At 36.0% G+C, this 18,888-nt stretch overlaps 1 pseudogene; it reads left to right on the forward strand.

The window, feature by feature from the left end:
- The first annotated feature begins 12,914 nt into the window (after positions 1-12,914).
- Positions 12,915-17,715, forward strand: LOC132278249 (eukaryotic translation initiation factor 4G-like; annotated as a pseudogene).
- Positions 17,716-18,888: the final 1,173 nt, after the last annotated feature.

The raw sequence follows: 18,888 nt of genomic DNA on the forward strand, positions 1-18,888 counted from the left end.
AGTTTGGGGGTAAGGTGTCTTGTTGCATTCTACTTAAGATTTTAGCTTTAAATGCATGATTGAGATTTGAGATTGATGTTAGTTATGATTTTGATCTTTTGAGGACTATATTGCTTAAAATTTAAAAATTGCTTGACTTGAGAGTCCAATACTCCTTGTATGCCTTGAGGATGCCATTTAGGAGTAAATTTTTCAAAAGATTGATATCTTGCTTGCATTTATGGTCCACATCATCCTAAATTTGTGATTGTTTTGAGATTCATTCTAGGATTCTACACTAGCACCGGCGCACGCTAGCATTCAATTGTGGGGTACATGCTTTGTTGATTATTGAATTGGTTATATCCCAATTGGGCTAGTAGTGCATTGAAAGCTTTCATTCTTGATAAAGGTGGATAACAACCCCTTTTCATTGAGTAGCCGGGATTCTTGCCTCATTAAGCAGTGAATTTCTCGCGCCAAAAGGTGGAGGGCCCAAACTCTAGGTTAATAATTAAAATAAAAATAAAAAATAAAAAAAAAAAAGTTGCAAAAGCAATAAAAGTGAGGACTTCTCCCAAAAGGTGAGAAGTAGGAAATGATTAGATGGTTGTTGTCTTGATTTGTAGCCTAGTTGATTTGAGTTTGTAAGTCCGTAGGGGTGTCTTAACACCTAATGCCCTAAAGCCATCTGGTTTGGGAGTCATTGACCTAACGCTCGCTACGTGAATCTTCTAGAAAGCTTAAGAGATCAACACATTGCACAATACTTCCATCTTTGATCCTCAATAAAAAAAAGAAAAAAAATAGAGTGAAAAGAATAAGCGCACCTAGAACAATAAAGCTTTAATAAAATGTCCACTCTCTTATCTTGATGATCGGTACTAGATTTGTGTGCTAGTTTGAGGGTAATGATGTGATTACTTCTCCAGTTAGCTAAGATAGCAACACACTTGATGCCGGACCTCTCACATGGATTCTAGACTTGTTTCGATTTTCATGATCATTTTCTTGATATGTGGAGGACCATACCTGCTTGTTTGACTTAGAGTTCGATCGATCGAACATCTATGATCGATCACAGTACTTCTCGATAGATCCAACCTTGGCCTTTGCTGAAATTCCAAGTTTGATCGATTCAACATCACCTTCGATCGATCGAACCCTATTTTGTCCTATTCAAATGATTGATCTTATCCACAGCTATACGCCTACCAACCACTTTTGTCCTTTTCCCCATAAATATCTTCGAAATATCTCAGCCTTGTCCTTATCCGGAGGAGTCAGACCACTTCGATCGGTCCAAGATGCAGTTCGATCGATCGAACCCATCTTCGATCGATCCAAGTTAAGGTTCGATCGATCGAACTTGCTCCAGCGAGAAAAAGTTAAAGTCCAACTCATTTATTCCGTCCTTCACCCAATCATTAGAGAATATGCCTTGCACGACCACAGCTCATCATAGGGTGTATTTGACCTACCTATATAAGGAATATGATACACTTTTTGGAGAGGAGTCTAGAGTCTCTTGTCACACATTGAAAATCATCTTGGAGGCTCTTCTTGGAGATGAGGAAGGAGGGAAGCTAGAACACCATTGGAGGAGATCTTCACCAACAAGGAGCAGCCATGGAGTTAGCCCTTGAGGGTTGGATCATCACTACCATGAGTGTCTAGACATCCTCTTGGGGCTAGAGTTAGCCCCAAGCATGCTTTCTATACTCTAATCTTGTGTATTATTGAGGGATTAGTGTTGTATGATACATCTTGATATTCATGTATATATAAATCTTGATTATTTCATGGTTTGTATGGTTTAATGCTTCCAATTGACTATTCTATTCTATCCATATGTCTATGTATGCTAGAGTAGGATATTCATGTGTTTATCTCTAGATTTAGTGTTTTTGATACATGTCTATGTGTATTGATGCTATAGATCTAGAGATTATCAAGATGATATGCTTAATGAATGCTATTTTGGTTCATTTGATGGTTTATGCCTATTCTTGATGGTTTGTGCCTCTCCCCTAGTCTAGATAGTTTTATTTTCATGCTAGTAGTGTAGATTTAGTGTAGTGGTAGTGTAATGTTAGATGGGAGGACAATCTACTCTTGATGTTTGATGTTCCATGCTTGTGAGTCCAAATGGCATATTCCTCTAATATTGTGTTGTATGTGGATTGTGAGCTTAATGAAGGATTAATGACTAGTTATGATATGTTGTATCTTTCACATGTGTTTAGACAATTTATTCCTCTCCCAATAGATATTTTGTACCTCTCACATGATGTTTAGATAATGCATGTTTAACTAAGTCATCCTTATGGATTGCTTGGACTATGAGCTTAATGAAAGGTTCAATGACTTGATTTGATATTTTGTTCTCTTCACATGATGTCTAGACAATATATTCCTCTACCAATAGATGTATTGTGGCCTCACACATGTTGATTGAGACAATTTGCACTTGTTGAGTCACCCTTACCAATTGAATGTCTTTTACACACACAACATTGTTGCAACACATTCATTTCCCTCATTAGTCACTTGATTATGGTTTGGAATGGTATTGTTTGGTGGTGATCTCTACACCCCAAGATCCTTCCTTCTTACTTACTCTTTATCTTATTGCATTTTAATTAATTCTTTTCTAGAAGTAATCAACCAACCCAATTCTCTTTTGCAATCATTTGGTACGCTAGAGTCGAAGTTGAAATTCCAACACGTATAATCCCTTGGGACGATCCCTACTCACTCTTGCTACGTTAGTAGTAGTGTTGGTAGTGGTTTTTATAAATTTAAATTTGACATAAAAGGCTTTTCTTGAACCACACATTCACTACATTTAGTTTGGCGTATTGGAACGGCCGTCGTCAGAATCCAAATTGGGAGTAATGAGTATTGAATGGAGAAGAAAGAGAATAATAAACTTGTAATGAGAGTAGAAAGAGAGTGTGAAAAAAAAAAAAAAATGATAAATGGAAAGTTTCACTACTTTTTCGAACAATGGTTGGTTAAATACATATTTAATATTTACTGCGGATAGAACTTATCAAAAAAAAAATTTGTGGTGGTTTAAAAAATGCGAAGAGAGAGAGAGAGAGAGAGAGAGAGAAATATTTGGGCCCAATATTAAGATTATGTATGACGAGGAGAGAAAGGAAGACATAGACAAAAAATAAAAATTCAATATAAATATTTGGGGTCCAATATTTCTATATTGATTATAGTTAAATTAAAAAAAACGTGAATGAGAAAGAGAGAGATCAACATACCAGTAATTTAGCGGTACCAAGCCCCTATTTTTCAAAGAAAGGTCAGGATTCGAGTCTCACTGGATGCATGTGTGTGTGAGTACCAACTAGAGGGAAAAAAAATTATTTTAGAATATAAAATTTTGAGGCTCACTATTAAATTTCTATATTTATTAGTTTTTAATAATATTAAGAAATAATTATAAAATAACTTAAATAAAGAAATTTAAAATTTTGGGGCTTTCCTAATAGCGGTAGCCTTAGGCAACAAGGCCATTTCAAATTAAATGCCTTAAAATCATAGTTTGCAGTCGCGGTATTAGTTACGAACGGTCACGGTCGCGATGTAACGAATTTAGTCGAATATCAATGTAAACCATCCGAAAAAGTCGGTTCATGAGTGTTTAATGATATCAATCCCTTAAAAAAAATTATAAATTAAATAATACGTCACGTATTGAGCGATACAACGAACCACGTCTAAAAGTGCCTAAATCGTCTATGCCCAACCCAGGACCGACCCTAATTGTGTCATATGTCTGTATCTGTACCTGTATCTGTATCGAGACATCAGACATAAGTCATTTTCAGTGCATATCCTTTGTATGATTCATTCTTGGTTTGGGAGAGAGTAGAGACAAATCAATTTCATCCTCCGTAAAGTATAGCGACTGGAGACGTGTTTTCCCAGTATGCCATTTTGACACAAGAAAGATAAAAGTGGTACCCCACTTGAGATTTTATAGGAACAGGAATGGAACAAATAACAATAATGTCCTCTCGTGGAAGTGGGATGTTTGTACGTATTGCATACTACTCATATATATACACAACACTCTGTCATCTAGTGCATAGTGGTAATTGTAATATATATATATATATATATATATAGAATTGTTGATGTTATGAAATTATGGGACAACTTTAATTTAAAATATTGGCTTCAAACTTTGATTTGTCTAGAAAGACGGCTATTTGCCAAGATTAATATTAGGATAAAATTATTGAATGGTGTCCAACCATAATTATTCAATTCAATCAAAATTTATGTTTCCAACTTTATATTTATTACAATTGTATTTTACCAACCAAACAATACATTTCGGTATAATATAAATAAAAATAAATGGTAAAATAATAGACGACTTTATGTGACACTCACACAGTAAACGTTATATATTTTGATATAGTTCTTAAAGACAGACATGATTATCATTCATCCTCTATATATATGTGCATATATATATATATATATATATAAGGTGCAAAAAACACCCCCACTGTATACAAAAGTGTAAAAAAACTCCCTATTAGAAAAATTGTATAACACCCTATATTATACATTTTATGAGCAAATTGCTCCCTAATCACCGATTTTGACTAATTTTTTTTTTATAAAAAACCCAAAATGCCCTCCTCTCTCCCATGGCAGCACCGGCCCTCCCAAAGAAGACGGCTCCTTATTTTCCTACCCTAAATGGCTATTTCATTGCAATTTCCTTATTGTGGGTTCCCTGAGCTATGGTATGATGACAACAATCAAAGGATGTTAGGTTAAAAATATTCTTTGATGACCCACCCTTTTACAATAACAGTGATATACACCAGGTGGATCTTGAACCACCCAAAGCTACACCAGCAGTTGAAAGCCAACTCGCAGGTGAAAGTCCCTTGATATGGAGTATCTGCGCGCTGCAAGATGAATCACAAAGCCAATACCCATCCAAGTTAATCACCAATATCAACGGCTCTTTAGCCAATTGGGTATCACTGATCGAAATTCGAACAAGTATATGAGATCAATCTGCTTCCTACTCCGAATGTGAAAAACGGCAGCTCGAAGTTATGCCGGCGAGAGAGCGCCACCTGAAAGCTTCATCAATAATGGCGGTCAAATGGATTCTCTCTCCTCTCTTTCTCTATCTACTCTCTCTATAGGATTCTCTCTCTACAGACCCATTTTTTCTAAATGGATTCTTATCCTCCTCCCCTCCTTCACAGTCGACTTTGCTCTCCCTCTCATCTCCACCACCACCAACACCGCCTCCGCCGACGGTCTCTCCATTACCCAAACCGATCTTCGATGCTCTCCAAACTCAATTCCCCCACCTCTGCCAAAAATGACCACCACAAAGCTCAGCTAAGTTGCTGCCGCCGTCCTTCGCTTTCATACTCCGCTGTAACTTCCTCATTTTCGGTCCGGCCCCTGTAACTTACTCTCTCTCATCTCTTTCTACTCTCTCTCTATAGACCCATTTTTGGGGCAGTGCTTGAAGCTCAACAATCTTCAAGTGCCCAACTAAAGCTTCCATCATTTCCGGCGAGCTCAAAGGAGCAAAATCCAGTTCACACCATCAAGTGTCCAAATGACGAAGACCCACTCGAGTGTCGGCGAAGCTTAAGATCGGACCGAAGAAGCTCACAGCAATATCAACCGAGCTTTGTACAGTGAAGTGGTGGGGGTGGTGAGAGAAAGAATGAAGGTGATGGCTGTGGCGGTGAGAGAGAGGGGAGAGAGAATCTGAGGATAGAGGAGAAAAAATTATGGGGTATTTCAGACATTTCAATTGAAATGTCCTTGTTTGCAGAAATTAAAACAGTAGAGTGTTTTTTTGCACTTTTTATATAAACCACACCCATTACACCGTCTAGCTTCAAAAATTTTGGCCCTTCCTAATGCATTCTCTTTCCCTCCCTTAACCTTTTTGCCACACCCTTTTGCACGTACTTGGCTCGGTTCACTATAATAACTGCAGCTCACATTACCCGAAGCAACTACACTTTGAATTTGACTTCTTTCTACAACATCAACTAAACTTGTATTACAACCAACCATTTGATTGAATTTATCACGTGCACCACCCAAAACATCGGTATAAACCTTAGTTGTTTCTCCACTAGTAAGGGCCTTATCAGCCACATCCAAAGCTAGTTGAATTAATTCACTACGTTGAATTAGATATGATCTATTATCAATTATCTCAATGCCACTTTGATCAACCACAGCCCTAATTTTGCCTTTTTTGTCCATCTACTCAAAATGTATTGACTTGGCAATTTTTCATAATTATGTTTTTTGTGCAAGTACCCTAACACGTGCCTACAAGGAATTCCCAAACTCTCAAATTTTTTACAAGTACATGAAGCAAAATCCAACACCTTGTCATAATGAATTTCTCGCAATGGATAATGTTCGACATTTTTTCTTTGAATTTTGTATATATTGTGATATTCATCCTCTTTTAGAAGTTCAAACCTATACGGCAAGCTCTCCGATATCTCATCATGAAATTTATTAAACATTTCGCGAGTATAGATATCAACCACGTGCAACAAAAACTCATGAGTCATTTTCACTTTAGGCTTCTCAACCATATCTTTGTGATCCGCCATTAATTCTTCATGACGTTGACGCATAAGTCCCCTACCAAATTGAATCATAAAATCTACCAATGAATTATTTTTTGAAACATATTTTTTTAGGAACGAGTGGGAGCTTTCTGCTCGTTGGCTACTTGACATACCAGCCGAAAAAACATGATTCACATAAGCTGGTACCCATTTTGAACAAATTTGATACATTAATTGTAGCCATTTGTTGTCATTTAATCCACTCTTCCCAACAAGATCTATCCACTTCAAGTCAAACTCTTCCTTAGTCTCCGATTTCCAAATGCAATTCGAAAACTCTTTATAGTAAGCACTATATTTAACTGAATCTAACTTCTCAGAAAATTTTGTTAAAATGTGCCAACTACAATATCTATGAAATGTCTTTGGTAGAGTTTGTGAAATTGCATTTGTCATAGCTGGATCTTGATCAGTAATAATCATCTTAGGAGCATCACCAGACATAACTTCCAAAAATTGGTTGAAAAGGCAAACAAAAGAATTTATGGTCTCATCACTCAAGAATGCACAAGCAAATATTATTGTCTGACAGTGATTATTGACCCCCATTAGTGGCGCGAAGATCAATCCGTACCGATTGGTATTATAAGTAGTATCAAATATTATCACATCACCATAAAACTTGTAAGCTTGTCTTGAGGTTGCATCGGCCCAAAAACAATGAGTAATCTTATTTTCATCATTTGCCTCAATTTTAAAATAAAATGACTGATTTTTTCCTTGTTCAAACTTTAAATACTTATGCAACATATCTCCATCATGCCCCTTCATCTCATTACGCTTATCCCTTTCATGGTTATACAAATCTTTTTGCGTACAACCAATATTCTCAAACCCCCCTGCCTGCACTCCCAATAAATTGAATTGTTGATGTGGTGGTATATTTACCATGCTGAGTTGTTTAGTCAATGCCCTTTGGGCAGTCGAAATGTTGCGGTGAGATTGTAAAAAATGTGTTTTCCGTGGAGTTGCCAATGGGTGACTATGGCTCTCATCAAATATACTAACTTCGTATAAGCTATTAGTTGATAACACAGCAAGTTTTGCATTACAATTCTCTTTGATTGATCCTCGTCGCCTTTTTGCCTCAATATTCGCTACTATTGTACCCTTTCCTTGTTTCTAACAAACAAACTCTTTCCTTATGATCTCACCACTTTCTTGCCTCTTTTTAACAGACGAATTTCGAACACTAAAGCCAGAGGCTTTCGCATATGCATTGTAAAATTTTTTGACATCATCAATTGTTTGAAATTGTTGACCAATTTTAGGCTGAAGCTCAGCTGCTACTTGAGGATTGTACACCATATCTGAACAATTTTCATCTGACACCACATGTTCTTCTCTTTCACTGGACATATTACCAATATTTTGTCTACTCTCTAATTCAAAGTCCATATTCCCTCCTATTTCCCAGTATAAATTATCTCCCTTCCATGATTTGATTCCACCTATAATGGTTTTATAATCAAACGACCTGTTTACACAAAATAAGATTAAAATTTATGTTCATGGCATGAGAAGGAGTTTCCTATTTACACATTTAGCATTAAAGTTATTGTTAATGTTAGTAGGATTGTAAACGTGTGATAACACCTGGAAATACCAATACTAACGTGGTCTATCTTAATTGAAAAGCAGAGTTGTACCCATAATATAATATGTATGGGCCCTAATTAATTTGTTTTCTAGACACTGTTGCCATATGGATTGACCTGAGAGAATTGTGCTTTTGATTACACTTTCGACATTCATATTTCCATTTCTTAGCCGTAGAAATCATCATTCATATTGTAGATAATAGCACCAAAAGTGGAGAATACTGCAGTAAAATAAGTGAACAAATATTTGCAGAGATATTTTCGATCTAACTCATGCAACTTCACTTTAAATCTTCTTCTCACACTGCTCAATGGATTCCCTCAATGGGCGAATTCAAAATTTTTTTTTTTTTCCACTATGATAATTACAAGTGTCAAATTTTTTATTTTCTATTTTTATTGTCATAAACCAGTTTATAAGTTTCTGTTTCTCGTGCCCTTCTAAAATTTTAATATTTAGTCATCTTTTAACTGTTGTAGGATTGTTATATGATATTTGACATAAAACACAATAAACAATATCGGTAGGACATGAAACTTTTCAAGCCAAAACCAACTTGAGTATTATTATTATTACTATACAAATAATGTAAATTAGATCGATTTTGAGAATGAATAAGTTGAAACTACAAAAGCATTGAAATAGTGACCATCCAATCAAATATAAATGAGTTTCTTAATGTATGGTAACCTTTTATTATTTTCATGGCAGGATTAAGCAATATATGCTTTCTATTTGAAACTCCATTAATTATTAGAGGTTGTGCTTATTCACGAACCCTAAAAAATTGGTATCCTTTGAACACTAAAAAAAAAAAAAATAATAAAATGCCTTGTTCAAAAAATAAAAAATAAATAAATCAAAGTGCAAAAAGAAGAGAGAGAAAGAGATAGTGCAAAAATAAGAGAGGGTGACCTGGATCTATTAGCCTTGGAGTCCGCTATTGGAGAATGAATACGGTAGTTGTGTTGTGGTTGTAGTGGTGAAGACGATGGCGGTGATGGTGTGGATATGGCGATAATGGACGACGGAAGAGATTAAGGAGGAGAGAGATTGTATTTGCTAAGTATGGTAATTCACTATTAAAGTTAATATTTTTAACTATGGTTACATATTATAAAGTAGTAAAGTATAATTGACTATTTGACTTTTAGTCCGTTGAGAAGTCCATTGTTTTGAACTGCATGAGAGCCTATATATATATAATTATTGCTGTTATGAACTTATGGGACAACTTTAATTTAAAATATTGGCTTCAAACTTTGATTTGTCTGGAAAGACTGCTATTGGCCAAGATTAATATTAGGATAAAATTATTGAATGGTGTCCAATCATAATTATTCAATTCAATCAAATTTATGTTTCCAATTTTATATTTATTACAACTGTATTTTACAAACCAAACAATACATTTCGGTATAATATAAATAAAACTAAATAGTAAAATAATAGATGACTTTATATGACACTCACACAGTAGACGTTATATATTTTGATATGATTCTCAAAAATAGACATGATTACCATTCATCCTCTGTCTTTGAGAACCATATCAAAATATATAACGTTTACCGTGTGAGTGTAATCTATTATTTTACCATTTAGTTTTATTTATATTATACCGAAATGTATTGTTTGGTTGGTAAAATACAGTTGTAATAAACCAATGAATTGGACACTTGTATCCACTACCATTTTCCAATTCCAAAACCTTATTGAACCGTACCATATTGCGTATGTATTGGCATCATACATGGACAATGTCACATGCAAGTGGTTCAACACACCAATATTGGATTTTCACCTGCCATCAAATTAAAAGATTCACAATCCTGATCTGCATATCTTTCTCCCAAAAATCAATGTTTTTACAAATTATTAAAAAAAACTCACAGTCCTTGTATTTAATTAAAAACAAATAAATACCCACAAATTCAAGTTGAAAGCTGGAAATATTCCTTGTAAAACTAGCTTCAAATATTAAATTTCCAAACTATTATAGGAAAATAGTTTGATCACATACATTGTTTAATTTAAAGATTTCTAATAATATATAAGAAGATTCGGGTTTATGAATTGTTAGGACTCAAAAATGGTTGAAATTGGTGAGTGGGGGTGGTGACTGGCTTGTTATGTAGTCTACACGTTCAACTAATATATATATATATATATATATATATATAACCATTTCACCACCTAGGCATCTTGAAAGTGAATCGTATTTCATGAATATGATATCTATAACAAAGGTGGAGGTGTATGATAGAATTGTTGAAAAATACTTATTCATACAATTATAATGTTTGATGCCAAAAATTCATATGCTGAGTTCGCTTGCATGCATGTAATTAGTGTCTTAAAATTGAAATTAGACAAAATTTAATTCAAAATTAATTATTATTATTATTATTTTCTCTAATTCCAATTCTAAGGCATCAATTCAATGCAACTAAACACAGCAACAACACCCGGATTACTATTTCAATGAGCATAGGCTATTCTAAGTTGGGAAACATTTTTATTGTTCTTCAATTCTAATTTCAATGCGTGAATTTTATAAAAATGATATTAGCATTTTTAAACTATTGTTCTCGTACTTCAATTTTAATGTGTGAATTTCATGCAAACTTTAAATTCATTGTCTTGACATTCCAATTCCATGACGATGATGATTTCATGCTTCAAAAGTAAAGAAATTTCTTGGTTCGGTTCTACATTGGTTGATTTAAGGTTTAGGGTGTGTTTAGGCCCAACACATGATCCACATGGGAAGCGAAATATTGAAAGATTGGGTTCCACATGAGTATTGTTCCACTAGTTTGGGTTGGGCTTATATTCTGTCCCCAATATATATATATATATATATATAATCTTCGTAGCAGGCGTGGACTTATATTCTGTCCCCAATATATAATTTACATTCCTGTGGAGGCTTTGTGGATGCTACTTAAAGTCATAGATCAGGTGGGCGATCCAGAGCACTTGTATGCTATTATACATATATAAAATATTTTCAATATTTGTATATATGCTTGTTAATGGGCCTTAATATATATTATGAAATAGTAAAAATGTCATTTTATAAACACGAGAAAATGTATTATCATAGTTACCATTCTTGCTTTAATCCTATACAAATAAGGTTACACATGAATTCTCTCTTTTGCAGACTTTTCTATTACGCCCGCGCGTGTGTGTTATATAATAAAAATGCATTTTATATATTCAATTTAGATTCTTAAAATATATATATATATATATATATACATATATATATATATATTATAAATTAATACTAAAAATAATCTATATGATTATTTACATATACTGTATACTGTGCGCACATTAAATATTTTTAGACTATATATTATTTTAAGAACTAATTTGAATATCTCATATTTTAAGCATTTATCAAGTAAATAACGAAACAAAAGTGATTAAATATAAAGATAACAACAATATAGTAAGAATTTGTTATTATTTTTTTTAATATTGTAGGTCTATTCTTAATTTTGCACACCTCTAATCGTTTTTACTTAATATTAAGTGCATTATGGTAATTGTCATTCACAATAAATGTCATATGTAATTGTCCATAATTTGATAATTGAAAAATTGAATTCGATGATTGACAAAATCAAATTTGTGAATTGGGATAAAATTTGCTCTCAAAAAGCCAATTCACACTCAGAACGTGAGAGCCGTTAAAAAAATTATGTAATTTTCTAGTGTGAATGTACTAAAGAGGTTCATTATATAGACTCCCACCAAATGATAAATAAATTTAAATATGACTACTTAAATTTGACACCTTCCCTGTAATCAAAGCTTAGAATCTATGTAATTTGCCCACTTAAAATCACAACAATTGCTTAAATTATTTAACAAACAATTTCGAATTCACCAATTTCATACCGAACATAGCATTATATTATTTATTTGCACAAAAATGTGAAACATATTCAACCAAGATTCCACGTCACTTGGAAAGGCAAAAGTTGTTGGGGGGGGGGGGGGGATTTAGGGGTATTGCTGTTTCCAAACGGTTAAGGAAAGTAGGAGACAAATTTGCTCGTGGCTATATATTTATTTTTTAGGATTATGTGGATCTTTCATAATTTACAAAAAAAGGTATAAAGAAACAAAAGTAGAAAATGTTTTTTGGACACTTCATTGTTAAGTAATAAGTATAAAGAAACAAAAGTTACAAAAGTAGAAAATGTTTTTTGGACACTTCATTGTTAAGTAATAGTACTGGTAAGTATAAAGAAACCGCACGAGTTTATAGAATATTTTACAGTTATACGCGAACCTTTGACGCGTGCAATTCATTAGACGCTTACACACATATTTATTGTTGGCTTCCCATTATTAATTACATTCATGAAAAAAATTATAATAATAGATTAGGTAAATTTGAACTCCAAGAATTCAATCCAACATCAATTATTTTCATAAGGTGGCGCGTGGATTAGAGCACGTGAGAGTGTGTTAAAGGGAAGTGGTCAGACACACTGTATGCGATACTTTTTCAGAGAAAAAGAGTGAACGAAGAGATAGCCGACACGCAACTTTCTCTCTCCAATCGGTAAAATTTGTACCATAGAAAAACCAAACTTGTTTGGTTGATTTGTGATCAATTTTGTGGTTTTATCGGTGTGAAAAATACGAAGGCAGGCTCCATCTTCTCAGTCGGCTACTGTCAATACTGAAACCACATCGCCTGCAACACCTACAAAGGGTACATCCATTTACTGCTTTATATGCCTTTATGCTGTGATTATGGTTTTTTATTTTCATGAATTTCATATAATTTTTTTTGGTCTGAGTATTAATTTTCTTGATAGTTTTCACCTGGACCAAATCCGTAACTACAATTGCATATAATAGCAATTTAATACTCATTTCTGGTGGTTTAGCCCCAGGAGCTGTGTCCAGGTCGTTCCCTCTTCAATTTGGATCCATAAGTCCTGGTTTCATGAATGATAAGCAGGTACTTTAATACTCTCTTGAACTCTCCATGCATATTTATTTAGATTTTAATAACTACATGCCTATTTTAAGTTCTCCTGGATTTTATGCAACTCAACAATTTTAAAGTCCTGTTCTAAGAGAAAAGATTATGGTCCTTTTATATTTGCAGATACCTGCTCGAACTAGCTCAGCACCCCCAAATTTGGATGAGCCGAAATGTGACCAGGTTTGTGTCCGACTTTTCAGTCTCTAGTAATTAAGCATTGATTTATCATTTTATCCATGAGTTTCGGTGCACGTCCCTCCATGAGTTTTGAGGTGGATATCATGAAAACATTGATACTTGAAACATGTTTGGCATAGAATTTGAATTTGGCTTGAACATGGTATGTGGTCTATGTGGATTAACGTGGAGCCTATTCAAGAAGTGTTTTTTAGACTTCTCATGTTTATTGTTTGATCATCGTTTTGCAATAGCATGACTATTCAAGTAATGTTACTTTCATAATAGTGTCCGAGAAGCATTCTCTCTCTCTTTTTTCTTTTTTTCCCTAATGTATTTGCTGTCCATTTTCTTCTTGTTATGTGATTCTCTTTTTTGGCAGGCACGCCATGATTCTTTAAGAGCGGTGCCCACGTTGCCAATTCCTTCTGCTACTAAAGAGCAACCACCAAAGAAGGATGCAGGTGGTGTTGACCAAGCTAATACTGTGGAAGCTCTTCCCATTCCCAAGGCCAAAAGGGTTATTCAATTTTCATCTGCAGCCGCTGTCGCCCAGTCTCAGAAGCCTTCTGCTCATCCCATAACTGGGATTTCTATGCCGATGCCATTTAACCAGCCTCAGATTCCCATTCAGGGAATGGCAGCCACTTCAATGCCGATGCAAATGCCAATGCCATTACCAATAGGAAATCCTCAAGTGCAGCAGCAGGTATTTGTTTCAGGTCTTCCACACATTCCATTGCAGCCTCAAGGGATCATGCATCAGGGCCCGAGCTTGAATTTCTCGTCTCCAATGGGTCGGCCGCTGCATCCTCAATTAAGCAACGTGGGAATTAATATAACCCCACAATTCCCCCAACAGCAGACAGGAAAATTTGGCTGCCCTCGTAAACCTATCAAGATAACACATCCAGAGACACATATGTTAAGACTTGATAAAAGGACAGATATGCATATGGAAAGTGGGTCATCAGGGCCAAGATCACATTCTAATATGCCTCATCAATCCCAACCTATTCCACCATTTGCCCCTCATCATATGAATTACTACCCTAATTCTTATGATGCCAGTTCTCTCTTTTTTCCAGCTCCAAGTTCTCTTCCTCTAACTAGTACCCAGATTACTCCTGGTTCCCAGCCACCAAGGTTTAACTACCCAGTTAGCCGAGGCCCACAGACCGGATCTTTCACAAACCAATCTGCTCTTAATTCCTTTTCGATTAATAAAACTGACACCTCTTCACATGTCTTTGCTGAACCATCTAATTTGGAACATTCTGGTGATGCTCATAATGCAATCTCATCAGCTCCAGCTTCTGTACAGGTGACAGTGAAACCAGCTGCAGACAAAGAAAAGTTTGCTGATTCATCATTGTCAGTTAACTCAGCTGCTGCTGAAAAAGGCCCCTCTCCTAAATTCCTAACGTCACTTGGGGAAGTTAGCTCAATTTATCCTCTAAGGGATTCAGAGTCTTCTTCTAGAAGCTCTTCGCAGCAATCAAATCCTGGTCTTGCAGCAACGCCTACATTGTTGCCCAAGGCAATAAAACAATCTGCTGCAGTACCTGCTTTTTTTTCTGGTCCTCTTGCTCCAGGAAGGGATCTGAGACTAGATATTGGTTTTGCGGGAAATGCTGTAGGTTTCCGACCTGCCCAAGGAGGCAATTACGGTGTTTTAAGAAACCCAGGTGTGCAGACTCCTGGTCAGTATGGTGGGGGCATTCTATCTGGGCCGATGCATTCCATGGGTTCTCAGGGAGGTATGTAACGAAATAGCCCTGATTCTGACAGGTGGCAGCGTGCCACTGCTTTTCAGAAGGGTTTAATTCCTTCTCCTCAGACTCCTTTACAAGTAAGGCACGGAGCTGCGAGGAAGTATCGAGTGGGTAAAGTGAATGATGAAGGAGAGGCCAAGCAGAAGCGGTTGAAAGCTATTCTAAATAAGCTTACTCCCCAAAACTTCGAAAAACTTTTTGAACAAGTTAAAGCGGTTAATATTGACACTGCTGTCACTCTCGCTGGCGTGGTCTCACAGATCTTTGATAAAGCTTTAATGGAACCAACTTTCTGTGAAATGTATGCCGTCATCTGTTATCATCTTGCTGGAGAATTACCTGATTTCAGTGAAGACAATGAGAAGATTACTTTCAAAAGATTACTTCTGAACAAATGCCAAGAGGAATTTGAGAGGGGGGAAAGAGAGCAGGAAGAAGCCAGTCGAGCTGAGGAGGAAGGTGAGGTTAAACAATCTGAAGAGGAAATAGAGGAGAAGAGAATCCAAGCTCGAAGTAGAATGTTGGGTAACATTAGACTGATTGGAGAGTTGTACAAGAAGAAGATGTTGACTGAGAGAATAATGCATGAATGCATAAAGAAGTTGTTGGGCCAGTACCAGAATCCTGATGAGGAATATATTGAAGCTTTGTGCATATTAATGAGCACAATTGGAGAAATAATTGATCGTCCCAAAGCCAAGGAGCACATGGATGCATATTTTGATATGATGGAGAGGTTATCAAACAACATGAAACTGTCTTCTGGGGTAAGGTTCATGCTGAGGGATGCAATTGATCTGAGAAAGAACAAATGGCAGCATAGGGCGGGAAATAGCCCTGATTCTGACAGGTGGCAGCGTGCCACTGCTTTTCAGAAAGGTTTAATTCCTTCTCCTCAGATTCCTTTACAAGTAATGCACAGAGCTGAGAGGAAGTATCAAGTGGGTAAAGTGAATGATGAAGAAGAGGCAAAGCAGAGGCGGTTGAAAGCTATTCTAAATAAGCTAACTCCCCAGAACTTCGAAAAACTTTTTGAACAAGTTAAAGCGGTTAATATTGACACTGCCGTCACTCTCACTGGCGTAATCTCACAGATCTTTGATAAAGCTTTAATGGAACCAACTTTCTGTGAAATGTATGCCGACTTCTGTTATCATCTTTCTGGAGAATTACCTGATTTCAGTGAAGACAATGAGAAGATTACTTTCAAAAGATTACTTCTGAACAAATGCCAAGAGGAATTTGAGAGGGGGGAAAGAGAGCAGGAAGAAGCCAATCGAGCTGAGGAGGAAGGTGAGGTAAAACAATCTGAAGAGGAAAGAGAGGAGAAGAGAATCCAGGCTCGAAGTAGAATGTTGGGTAACATTAGACTGATTGGAGAGTTGTACAAGAAGAAGATGTTGACTGAGAGAATAATGCATGAATGCATAAAGAAGTTGTTGGGTCAGTACCAGAATCCTGATGAGGAATATATTGAAGCTTTGTGCATATTAATGAGCACAATTGGAGAAATAATTGATCATCCCAAAGGCAAGGAGCACATGGATGCATATTTTGATATGATGGAGAGGTTCTCAAACATGAAACTGTCTTCTGGGGTAAGGTTCATGCTGAGGGATGCAATTGATCTGCAGAGGGCGGGAAATGCTGTAGGTTTCAAGGACAAACCTGTGCCAGAACTTAATAGGACAAGAAGTATTGTGCGTAAAGGGGGTAAGAAGAAGAGAAAAGAAATTCTGCAAAAACAAAAAGCAGATGCTGCTGGTTTGTTAGATCAGGACTCTATTTTGACTCCATCTTCTTCAGAAGTAACAGTTAAACATGGAGAAAGAATTCAGAATATTGGTTCTGGGTCGGTTTCTGTATTGGAATCTGGTTCCAAGGACAAACCTGTGCCAGAACTTAATGGGACAAGAAGCATTGTGGCTAGAGGTAAGAAGAAGAGAGAAGAAATTCTGCAAAAGACGGCGACTGTTCTTTCTTCAGAAATCACTTCTACTAATAATTTGAAGCAGGTACCTATTGATTCTTCCAAGGAAGATGCTGTATCGAGTGAAATAAGTGGGCAGAGTAAAGCTGAGCCGGATGATTGTGAAGATGCTGCTGACCTCTCCATTCCAAAACTGGAAACTTTGGATAATGTGAAGCAAGTTTCTGGAAGATTGAAAGCATCATGGTGAAGATGGAAATGGAGTAGTTGCCAAAAAGTACTCTAGAGATTTCCTACTGAAATTCTCAGAGCAGTGTACTGATCGTCCAGAGGTTTGATACATCTTATATAGCAGAGGGCATGATAATTTCTAATGTCACTCTTGGTTTTGCGGGAAATGCTGTAGGTTTCCAACCTGCCCGAGAAGGGGTCCTCTTACCAACCAAGGCAAAGAAGGAAAAAAAGAAAAAAAAAAAATTGAAAAATATCTGACATATGATATGATCTCTCATTGCTATACATGTACTTGACAGATGCCATTTATTTTCTTCTTCTTCTTCTTCTTCTTCTTCTCAAAAAAAAAAAAAAAAAAATCCAAATGGCACAACACTGCTCAAGCCTGACTGTTAAACGATTAGGGTTCAAGGAATGATGTGCTAACACTAAAATAAGTGTCGATGTGCTTGCTATAGGTTTTTGTGAAACCAGAAGTAGGAAAGAGGACAATTAGCGTTGTTTCATCAGGGATTTGCCATAAAATTTAAGTATAGACAACAAAGGCAACAATTTCCTATTTGCTGGAATGTTGAGGTCTTTGCAAAAGCCAAAAAAAGTACTGGTACTTGTGTTGATTGTTGCACTCATCAATGAACAATCATAGATATTTGAACGTTGTGGAATGGTTCAAGGAACGATGTGCTGCCACTAAAAGAAATGAGTCAATACCCAATAATTAGGGATGGCAACGGGAGGGGTTTAGGGTGGGGGACCGAACCCCATTCCCGTATTGCATAGCTCCTCTGTCCCGTTCAAAACCATTTATTAATTGAGGCGGGGTAACCTTTTCCCATTCTTGTCCCGTAATCGTGCAGGTTTTCAATCTTAACCCCATTATCGCCCCCCAAACTATTTAACCATTCTCATACCCGTTCTAAATAGGGCGGGTGGGGTGGGGCGTTTTGCAATCCTACCAATAATCTATAGAATCTAGTTGTCCACAATAAATCACTCTCTTAACATAGAGAACATGTCCTAGAATATGAAATTTGACCATGCCAATCACCAAATAAAAATGGCACAGAAAAAAGGTTTTTTCTTTCTTTCTTGTTTTTTTTGCACTAAAATTGCAATAGGTCAGAGAGAAAAATATAATTAAGCCATTGACGGACCTCAGCCTCACCTTATTCAAAGAGTTAACAAATCGAAACACGTAAGTTTATGCATCAACATTCCATGAATTATCAGATAATTGCAACTTTAGCATTCTACTGAGTTACATAGAAAACACAACAAAGTCTAATCAAACATGATACCACATAGCATCCAAAATTTGCAAACCTATAATTGATTGAGTACACAATAATCAAATCACCCACAAATCAGTTTATAATATCACATCAAAAATCAAAATACAGACCTGAAATCCATCTCTGTTGAGCTTTTTAACAGCAACCATAACTGGATCACCTTTTTTATCAACAGGCTTGATTGAGCCTTTATACACAGTTCCGAATCCAC

This window comes from Cornus florida, unplaced genomic scaffold (genome assembly GCF_030987335.1).
Source record: "Cornus florida cultivar Cherokee Brave unplaced genomic scaffold, ASM3098733v1 CherokeeBrave_3.0.0_Hap2_Chr10, whole genome shotgun sequence".
Taxonomy (NCBI): domain Eukaryota; kingdom Viridiplantae; phylum Streptophyta; class Magnoliopsida; order Cornales; family Cornaceae; genus Cornus; species Cornus florida.